Source organism: Anomalospiza imberbis, chromosome 4 (genome assembly GCF_031753505.1).
Source record: "Anomalospiza imberbis isolate Cuckoo-Finch-1a 21T00152 chromosome 4, ASM3175350v1, whole genome shotgun sequence".
Lineage (NCBI taxonomy): Eukaryota > Metazoa > Chordata > Aves > Passeriformes > Viduidae > Anomalospiza > Anomalospiza imberbis.
In genome coordinates this window covers 16,509,914-16,519,936 of record NC_089684.1, presented here as the reverse complement: position 1 = coordinate 16,519,936, position 10,023 = coordinate 16,509,914, and the positions used below count along the sequence as shown (strand labels likewise).

At 40.9% G+C, this 10,023-nt stretch overlaps 1 long non-coding RNA gene across 1 annotated transcript in view; it reads left to right on the top strand.

The window, feature by feature from the left end:
- The first annotated feature begins 7,642 nt into the window (after positions 1 to 7,642).
- Positions 7,643 to 10,023, top strand: part of LOC137473363 (uncharacterized) — a 38,948-nt gene continuing 36,567 nt past the window's right edge. Inside the window, exon 1 of the long non-coding RNA XR_010998721.1 lies at positions 7,643 to 8,020. This is a non-coding gene — a long non-coding RNA (uncharacterized lncRNA). The remainder of the gene's footprint in view (positions 8,021 to 10,023) is intronic.

Here is a 10,023-nt window from a genome sequence, read left to right as displayed (position 1 = left end):
TTACTTTTTCCCCTCAGTGAACCATAGACATGCTAATTGTAAGGTATGTATCACTGGTTAAAGGAGAAGATAAGTCCTGCTGGGTGTCCTTTTTATTTCCTTGTTTGGAAGTGGGAGTGCTGTGTAGAGCTGTGGATGATTTTGCTGATACATGCTCCAGTGCATAGTATGTACTCAGAAAGGCTCATTAGAGCTGAAATAAGCTCCTCAAGGTGATTGATATGAGCTTGAAGATCCTGTCCTATCTGCTGCTGAGTTTCCAGATTGGCTACACAGGATTTTTTTTTAAAGACCAGTAGCATTTGATCTATCTTTGCAGATTATTTTGAAAAACCCCACACCTTAAACTCTAACACTGCAAGCTACTTGCTTCTTATTTTTACTTTGATCTTTGGTGTGTTCAGTCTTTACAACTTAGTCTGTCACCTTTCACAGATCTGTGGCAAAATGTGATTTTTTTTTTGGTACAGCCTATAGTGAATCAAAAGAACTAATGTGGTTTACTTTTGCATATTATTTCACCTGTTTGATTAAATAATTAATCATGATTGAAAGTTCAGCAGAGAAACTCAGAAATTCTTGTTCTTTCTGAAATAATTGAGAAAATTAATTAATTGCCATCTCACCCAAAGGCACTTCATCAACTAGTCTTTTTTGAATATAACATGAATGCTGTAGGTTAGTAAACCTATTTCATATGTACTACAGCAGCAGTTAGATTCAGAAGGAGGAGATACCTAGTTCAAGAAGCCTTTCATGTTTGATCTCTAAGAAAGGAAGTAGCCACCATGAATTGTGGGCAGTGCTGACTAACTCCAAAATAAAAAAAAAAAATCAAATGTAAAGGTTTAAGAGATAAACTGTTTTTCCGTGAATTTAGTAAATGAATATATAAATTTAGTATGCTGAATTTTTATGCCAAAGTCTCCTGAAAAGTATTGGCCTCAGACCAGTAAGGCAAAATGGAAAAAGAGAGTTGCTTGGGTTTCCCTGTGAGCCAGAGGATGATCTCTCAGTTTAAGGACAAGGCAGGTTTAATTTCTGTTGCTGCTCCTTCCTTGCAACAGAAACTCATTCCTGGACATGAACATTCTTTCCTCACTCTGCTTGTTGCTGTGGCTAATAACTGTTTATGGAATGAACCCAACAGGCTGAGTCTTCTGCTTGACCGATGGTGGTCTTAAAATGGAAGACAGATTAGCAAGCTGATGGTATCATTGCTTTTGTGCTGGTGAGTGTAGCTAGCCTTGCACTTTAATAGCTTGGTGGGGAACAGTTTAAAAATTATTTTCCCTGATCTCTGGGTGCCATTATGAACTTACTTAACTTCTATTCTCATTTCCAGACCATTTAGTTTTAAGTCTCTCATGTGGCATTTGTTAATCGGGGTATATAGAATCAGAAGCAACTGAAAATTAGAATAATGAGAATGGAGTACAAAAATCTGTGATTTTTCTGTTCATACATTTTAGTTTTTATTATAGTAGTGAAATGCTTAATAATGCTTTCAGCTGGTGTAATATATCTTGAGATGATAGAATTAGTGCATATTTCGGAAAACCCCAATGACAATAGAAGGATATGCAGTTTTATGACTAGGTAGCAAACTGGAATATCACCTGCATGCTAAGTGCAGCTTAAGTAACCTAGCTAATGAGATAATATGAGATAACATATGGGAGTAAATAAAAAGGTGTTGGATGGGTGAAGAAATGCCATAAGTTAAGTCCATATATAGTTCAAAAAACATTGCAGTTCTGACTCAGGCTCATGAAATTGTGGAAAGTGAGAGTTAAGGCTGCCTCTGTACTTAATATGCCTTGGTGCCTTTCCAGCAAATATTTTATTATGTGAGCTGTCCCAGTGATTTTGGAACTTGAGAAGCATTGTGGACGTCTCTGAGGGTTTGACAGTGAATTTTTCTCATAGATCTAGAAGCAAGGACAAAAGTCCCTACAATGGAGAGAAAGTTCTCCAGTTCCATTTTTTGGGTCTGTTGTAGACAAACAACCTGTCTGTGCAGCCTGCCCTGCTCATATTAAGGCATGACTGAAATTATTTATTTACCAATTTGAACTATGGTTATAATTTAGACAGAAGATCTTAATTTATGTCCCTAGAAAATGTTTTAGTCATAGAGAAAGTTACTTCCACTCCTTTAGCACAGGCAGTTGGGCAAACCTGCAGTCAAAGCTCTCTTCTTTTTGCCTTGGAATGAAGGCTTTCTCCTTTAATTTTTGAAATGGAGAGGTGAACTCAATGTTGGCTGGTACCCCATTACTGAGCTATTCTGACATGATGCCATTAAAATCATTGTTTCCTTCTTCTATGAGACCAAAGCAACAATCAAAGCTTTAAGAACTGGCATAAAATAAAATGGCTGGTCTGTGCTTCAAATGGTGATGCTAACAGAGGATGAGGTTTTCAGTCATCAGTCATTCAGTCTCAGCTCTTACATGCTCCTCCTTTCTTCAGTATCTGAGCCTCTTGCACACCCTAATGAACTGGTTTTATTGCTGACTCTTTTAGAAATGGGAATGTGAAAGTGGGAAAATGTGTTGCAGACCTGGAAGATGATTCCTTTTCCTGCACATACTTCACCCAGTGTAATTCTCCCAGCGTGTCTCTTCCCATAGCTCCACCTCTTCTGCATGCAGCCCATTGGGTTACGGATTCATACAGCATTTCCTTTAGGTTGCCATTTTGTTCCTGCATGCTTAGGACGTCCATTTTTCTCATTAACATCAACTGGAATAAAAATAACCCCTCAATTTCTTTAGTTGAATTGAGAGTAAGAGGTACAAACCAGTCTCCCTGGCATCATTGGCTGTTCTGTAGGGATATCTCTTCAGTTTAGCTGTTAACTGTACTCTGAAAACAAATTCTTGTGTTTTCAGTTTTCTTTTTCTTCTTAGGTTGAAACAAAATACCTTAATACTTACCACCAATATGTCCCAAGACTTAGGGAAAATTATCAAGGTTATAAAATCTCCAGTATGTGTGGTTTGCTGTTGCAGCTGCACATTAAAGGAAAAGTAATATACTCACTTGTCCTCCTTAGAAAAGCATCTATAAATTAGCAGTCTTTGAAAAGTTTCTGATGCCCAGCACAATTTCTATATGTTACAGTCAAAATGTGGGTATTCCATTTTTATCACTTCAATCAATTTAAACAGTCTTACCAGGATCTGAGTGGTCTCTGCTCCAACCTTTTTTTGGGTAACGTTTTCTGAACTTGTCTCTGTCCTCTAAGGGTTGGCGAAATGGGGTGCCTGAGAGGTGCAGAGTCCCCCCAGTGACTCAGTGCCTTTGCAAGGGTTGGTAAGGCCAGCTGTCCATATGGCAGGGGTGAGCATGACCTGGCTGGAGGTCCTGCATCCTAAACGGCTCCACCATGGCTGGTAAGGCTGAAGACCACTGTGCCTTCAGTAGGGATGAAATTGTCTCCTTCTGGGTGCCTTTGGAGAGTTTGTGCCGTCACTGGAGAGCCTGCATCTCTGTTTCTATCCATCTCACTGGAATGAGTAATTCCCATGCTGGAATAATTGTTTATCCAAGCCTCTTCAGCTCAGTTAAGGAGTTAAAGGCATACTTCAGCATGTTACTCCCTTCTTGCAGAACTAAGAAAAAGGAAGAAAAACGTAAGGCAAGTGAGAAGGATTTGTGTTAACTCTGTTGCCAAGGAGTTTTTCTTAAACTCTCACCTTCCATAATATCTGAGTAAAAATAATACTGAATCTATTAAATCTTGACGTTTCTTACTTTTTCTTCATCAACATGAGGATGAAGCAGTTTACAGTTGCCAGAAATGCACATGAGCGAGGCAGAGATATTAGAGTTGTTCTTGTCCTTCCATGCCCTGTCCCCTGTGTTTCTTAATCTGCATGTGCAAATTAAACTGAAATTAAACTCTTAATTTATCACCATGTTGTGGTGACAGCAGGCAGGATCAGAACACTTTAAAAACACGTAGCACCACATTAACATCAGAAACAGATTCTTCCTCAGAGAGGAGAGAAGATTTTAAAGAATGCAGAAAGATGCCACAGGGCTGTAATCCCTCTCATAGTGCAGAAAACAAGTGATTGTTGTTGAAACACTTGGAGGGGAGGGGGGTCCAATAATCTGCAGAACATATGTAGGATAAGGCTTTTCCACTGGAGATGAGAACTTGAAATAAACAACATTAGAGGAAAAAAAAAAAAAAAACATGGCAAAAGAAAAAAGAGAGGAAAGATGTTGTATGGTTATAAGTCAGTGTGACTGCCCAGAGAAGTGAACTGCTCCAAGGACCATCCCTTTGCATGTTTTTGCTATAGAGGGCTGCAGACTCTACCCACGTACCCATGTTCTCTCTGCTTGCCATGGTGTGCTTTTGCAGGGGTTTGAGCAGTCTCCCTGTCCCTTCATGGAGCACTAGCAGGTATCCCAGGATCTGTGAGGGCCATTTGTGAAGACAGCCTGTGGTCCAGTTTTAGTAAAGCTCTTAAACACGTACTTAAGGGATTTGCTGATTTGGATGCTGTGCTCTCCTCTGGCTCTCTCCATGTCTTCTGGCTCACTGACTGCTTGGCTCTGCAAGTGCTTTAGGATACTCCTGTCATTGAAAGCTGGACCGCCTCTTCTCTGCAGCATTAGAAGTGGGGCAGGCATGCTAGCCTAGCCTCAGGAGGTATGTCTTTTCTCTCTTAATTCGTGGTGGGAGATGAGCTTGCTAGCCCCATGATCATCCGAGCAGGTAGGAGCATGCTGTGGCATGTGGGGCCACTGTGGATCATTCTGTTCTGCTGATAGTCCCATAGAGCATGGTCCCCAACCTTCTGCCTGCCATGTGCCTGCCAGTGGCACTGCTCTCCATGAGGTGACGACCCATCCCATGGACTCTACTCCAATGCCGTCACTCCCTGCCCAGAGCAACCTCACGTTGCAGAGGGTCCCCTACAGGGCTGTGTCTTCTCTTGGTGGCAGAGAGGAAAGGCATGGGAAAAATCGTCACTTAAATGGTTGTGCTGTAGAAGCATTTCTGCCTTAAACTTATTGCATTGCGTGGTGTGTGGAGGGGGTTGCCTTTCCCATGAGGGTGGCAGGAATGAGATTTCAAAGCCTTTACAAATATGACAGTTTTGAATGAAGACCTTAGACATCACTTTTAAATGCTGAAATTCCCAATCTTTTAGAGCACCAAAGTGATTTCAAACCCCAGGTCTGAGGGCATTGGCAGGAGTAATTTTCAGGGCTCCTAAGTCATTGTTCTTTTAAATTAAGTTTTACTGCCTTAGGATCTTTTCAGTATGTTACCCTTGTTTCTATATTAAACTCCATATTCCTAAGTCTACTTAAATGTTTGTATTCCCACAGAGACTGGGTAAATTTGGTTTATTTTTTTACTCCTGCTTTGCTTCATCCAAGAGACCCCAAACTGAGTGAAGCTGGAGATCCCCATTTGATATATTTTGTCCAGTCCAGAGGTGCCCCTGCCTGCAGCAGTGATGCTCCACAGGGAAGTACAAACTTGCCAAGCTTTGCTTACCTCAGCCTTGCATGTGGTTCACCTCACTGAGAGAAGCACAAGCCTGACACACTTTGGAGATTGACCAGGAGAGATTTATTGCCTGGCAGAATCAGGACACACGTCCCTCCTGCACTGCTTGTGAGGGGGCCAGGGCCCCCTCAGGCTCCTTTGCCGAGACAGGTGCTGGTGTTCTTCATACAGCCACTGCTCCTTCCTTCATGGGAACAGGGCAAGAGCAGAGCCCGTGGCCATGCCAAAGCCTCTTTGGAGACACCTGTACCAACAAGCCAAGGTGCAATTATATTTTCTCCACAGGGATTGGGATACCCACAGGCTTGTGCACCCATGGCTGAACTGTTGGTTCACTTTATCCAGACTTCCCTTGGAAGAACCCGATTTTAGGTGTTTGGAGAACCTATGCCCACAAGCTAGCACTGTGGCCCAATATGCCTTTAAAACTGGTGTTTCAGGCCCTCATAAAGAAATTGATAAAGAAGTCTGAAGTAGTGGAATTGTTTTTTTGGAGGTTTTCTAATAGGGTTGAGGAACTTTGTAAGGGGCAGAGTTGGGACTTCTGTTAAATCAAGCCTCAGATATGGATTTTCTATCAAATAGTGCTGGGGCAGGGCAGAGAATACAGGGTTAAGGGCTGCAGCTGGGCACTGTTGCCCTGCACAGTGCTGCACTGGAAAAGGAGGGGGGCAGAGAGAAAGCTATACCTGAAACTATTCTGCAAACCAACATTTCTGCTAGTTCACCTGCAAAGAGCAAACCACTTCAAGGGCTTCATTGAAGAAAGAAATATTTTTCCCTTAAGAAGCTTTAAAAGAACGGGCCCTCTCGACAGAAAAGAAATCCTGGTGACTCAGCTGAGCAGAGTGCCGTGTACTCGGCAAAAAAAAGAAAGAAATGAAAGTGTTAGCAAAGCCTTGATTATTGGTGACAGAGGAGCATTAGCCAAGTTATAATGGATTGTCAAACTAGGCTCATGTTTGCTTAGCCTCCCAAGTTCTTTGCACTGAGTCAACATCTAGCCATCTGGGATGGGAGGTGGAGGGAAGTAGGTTTTTGTTAAAAAGTGAAAATCAGTTGAATTTATGTTTCTATTCTAACGGAAGAAGTGTTTAAAAGGAAAACATACCTTTCTTCATGAAGCATTTGTTTTTGTTCTGTACAAGTGCATATTTGAATTCATGTTTGTTAAAGGGCTTGTAGTTAGTAAATCATGGAGGTTTCCCTTGGTAACATAAAAATAGGTGTCATTGGAAAATTTGTAGCAAGAAAATAAAACTGCCTTTTACCCACTTGGACTTCACTTGACTTGGTGAGATATTTCTAAACCTGTTTTGACTTAGAAGTATATTTCTTTAAGAAAAAAAGTACCATTAAGACTGAAATTTTCCAGGAAGACACACAGAAGTTGCAGCAACAACACCATGAATCACGTGTCCACCTAAGGACACAGCCATTCCCAAGTGGTGGTGCTTGCTGATGAGGGAAACACAAAACACTTGAGTATGAGAGCAATAAGAGCTTGGGAAACAAAGACAGATTTTTCTGCAGCACATATAATTTAATTTTCCAACCTTGTCCTTCTGTACACTAATTATATTTAGGACCCCTTGGCTTTGATAGGCACAGCCACAGTGACCTCGTCATTGTATTTGTGTGTGAAAATAATTTTGCCCAGCTTTATACCACACTGAAACCTGTGCTAGTCAAAAGCCCGGGGGAGCAAACGGACAGACAACAGCCAGCTTGAGATGGCTTTGGGTCAGGACCTTGTGCTGATGAAAAAATGAATGATACTTCTGAATGCAAAGTTTTGTCTTTGTCCTGCACTGCTCCCTAAGGGAGCTGGGAACAGTGCAGTTATTTTCACACACTGACAGGAGTGCACAGGTAAGAGGAGGCAGGCACAGCCACTGGGATGAAATTTGGCTTTAGCCCTCCAGACTCAGCCGAGGCATTTTGAGAGCCAGAGGTTACCATGGATGAATCTGCAGCACAGCTGATAGAAATATTCCACTGAAGGTGCAGGTGCTGCTGTCTTCAGAGAACTCTATGCCTGTTGGTTTCATCCAGACAACTACCTGGTGGGAGGGGTTAATCCCAAGGGATTTCCTTGAGAGTCACTATGCTACTGCATCTGTCTAATTTTGAACAGAAAATCCTGTTGGTGTCAGAGTCCCAGCATTTTGTTTTGGTGTTTTATATGTGGGCAGATTTAGTAACTTTCAAAATTCAGTACATCATAATCAGTTTCTGGGTCACTAAAGAGACTTGGCAAACTTTTGGTGTATTTGTAATGTGTTTTTTTTCTGTTTTAAGTCAAACCAGAGTGAGAGTCTTGACTTTGACTGTTCTGATTTATTTCATCTGCTCTTAGAAGATATCTTTTGTTTTGTTGCACATAGGAAAAAGAAGACTCTGATGGAACATTGCACTCATAAAACAACAAGAAAAAAACGAAGAAACAATTATGAAACAGGAATATTTGAAGACACAGTATGTCAGTCTTTTAATTTGCATTCAAATTAAACTACTTTTTAAGTACTATATTATTTTGAATTCAGATACACTACTAAAAAAGGTTTATTCAACAAGGGTTAACTTTCTCTTGTGCACAAGGATCTAATTCATTTAAATCCCAGTTGAGTTTTTAGCACACAAATGAAGTGTTATGTGGTTATGCTGGAGCACTTGGCATTGGGTGAATTTTTCCCATCGTAATGTTGACTTACCAGACACGTGCAAAGCCTGTCCTGTGCCTCGCTGTGACTGTGCCTGCACAGCAGAAGGCAGCGCTGTGAGCAGCCCCGCTGTGGATGGAGCAGTGCAGCTCTGTGTGCAGCGAACCTCCTGTCACTGGGGAGGACAGTGCATTTTGCTGGGTAGATGTCCTGACCCAAGGCACTCTGCGTTTTCTGAACTCCAATGAGGAGTTTACAGGTCTTTCAGACCTGGGAAGACTAAAAAAATGCTTGTGAAGTTTAAACAAAACTGAGCATCTTTGCATGCTGTAGGCAGGGTCTTTGGTGCATGCAAATTTGCTTTTGGGACTTTATGCTGAGAAGTATTTTAGAGTGGTGACACTCAAAGCCAGGATTGCAGTTCTAATGTAAGGATCACAGAGATTCAGGAGTAATACCAAGCCTAGGCCTTGCAGTAACAGTAACAGGTTTGCAGTAACCGAAGATGAAAAGTTGGTGTTTGCATATGGTGTGTTGAGCCCTACCCCTGTGTATGACATAATAATAGAAACGTAAACAAGACAAGGGTGTATGCTGGCTTCTTGTTGTGAAAATACACATTATTCTAAACTAATCCCATTGAGTGAGAAGGGATGAGACACTAATACTTCATATACCAATGCTGGGCTGGTTTTCATTTACCAAGCCTTCTTTGTACTCTTTTGACAAGGCAAAAGTCTTTGTATGGTTGAACATATAAATTGCACCTCAGAAAAGCCTTTTTTACAATGCCAAACTAGCATAAAAGATGCTTGGTGTAGAGAAGGCCAGACTTATTGTTTGCCTTTCCTTGGCCTTTTCTCATCAATACAAACCAGATTGTTCTGAAACTTTATCAGTATGTGTACTGGAGTTATAATTTGGTTTGGACCAGATTTTCTTTTTTTTCGAAGGAAGTGTTAATGTTTCCAAAAGAGAGTGACTTTCTTAGGGTGTTGAAGCAACATGGCACTTGTCTTCTATGATGTTCTTTATAAATGTGCAACCAGGTATTTACAGTGTCTGTGCTTAGCAAATATCTCTCGATTGGGAATTTTTTGCCTGCATGGTTGTGCTACAGGCATAGGAAGTCTTTTTAGATGTTATGTTAAAAACAATCATTGTAGTTTGTGAAATCAATAGAAATCTTTCTTCTATCTGAAAGTTAAATAATTAGGACAAGGTGGTGTTAGGTCATAGGTTGGACTTGACAATCTCAAAGGTCTTTTCCAACCTAGTTGATGATGTGATTCTGTGAAGATTAAAATATAGTTTTTCGTGAGAGTTTTCATCCCATGTTCATTGCATATTCATTTGAATACGCAATAAACTGAATTTAGCCTGAAAACCTATCCAGAAGTAAGATGGGGATTTAATTCTCTGTGGTAACATTGCATGCAGGAATAATGTGTAAAGGAAATGAAGGGAGTAAGTAAAAAGTAAACGAAGGGAGGAAAAATTACATCTGTTTTTGACCAGACAGTTCTGTGTTTACAGCTAGTCACTCGTCATACTTGCATTTTCATATGTTTTGTTTTCAGTGTTAACCTGAAAGAATATGAATCATGCAGAGGGCAAAGATCGAGGTAATTTTCCTGAATATGTTACTGTGGGATTCACAGACCACTTACCCTCAGCAGTACAAAAATCTTCTCATTGCCTTTAGGCTGTTGTGTTGTGAAAGGTTGCGGTATAACATGTGTATCCTATGTCCTGATTTCTCCATGGAGTAATCAAAAAAGTCCTTGAAAATTTGGAATGCTCCCTTTTAATTGTCAC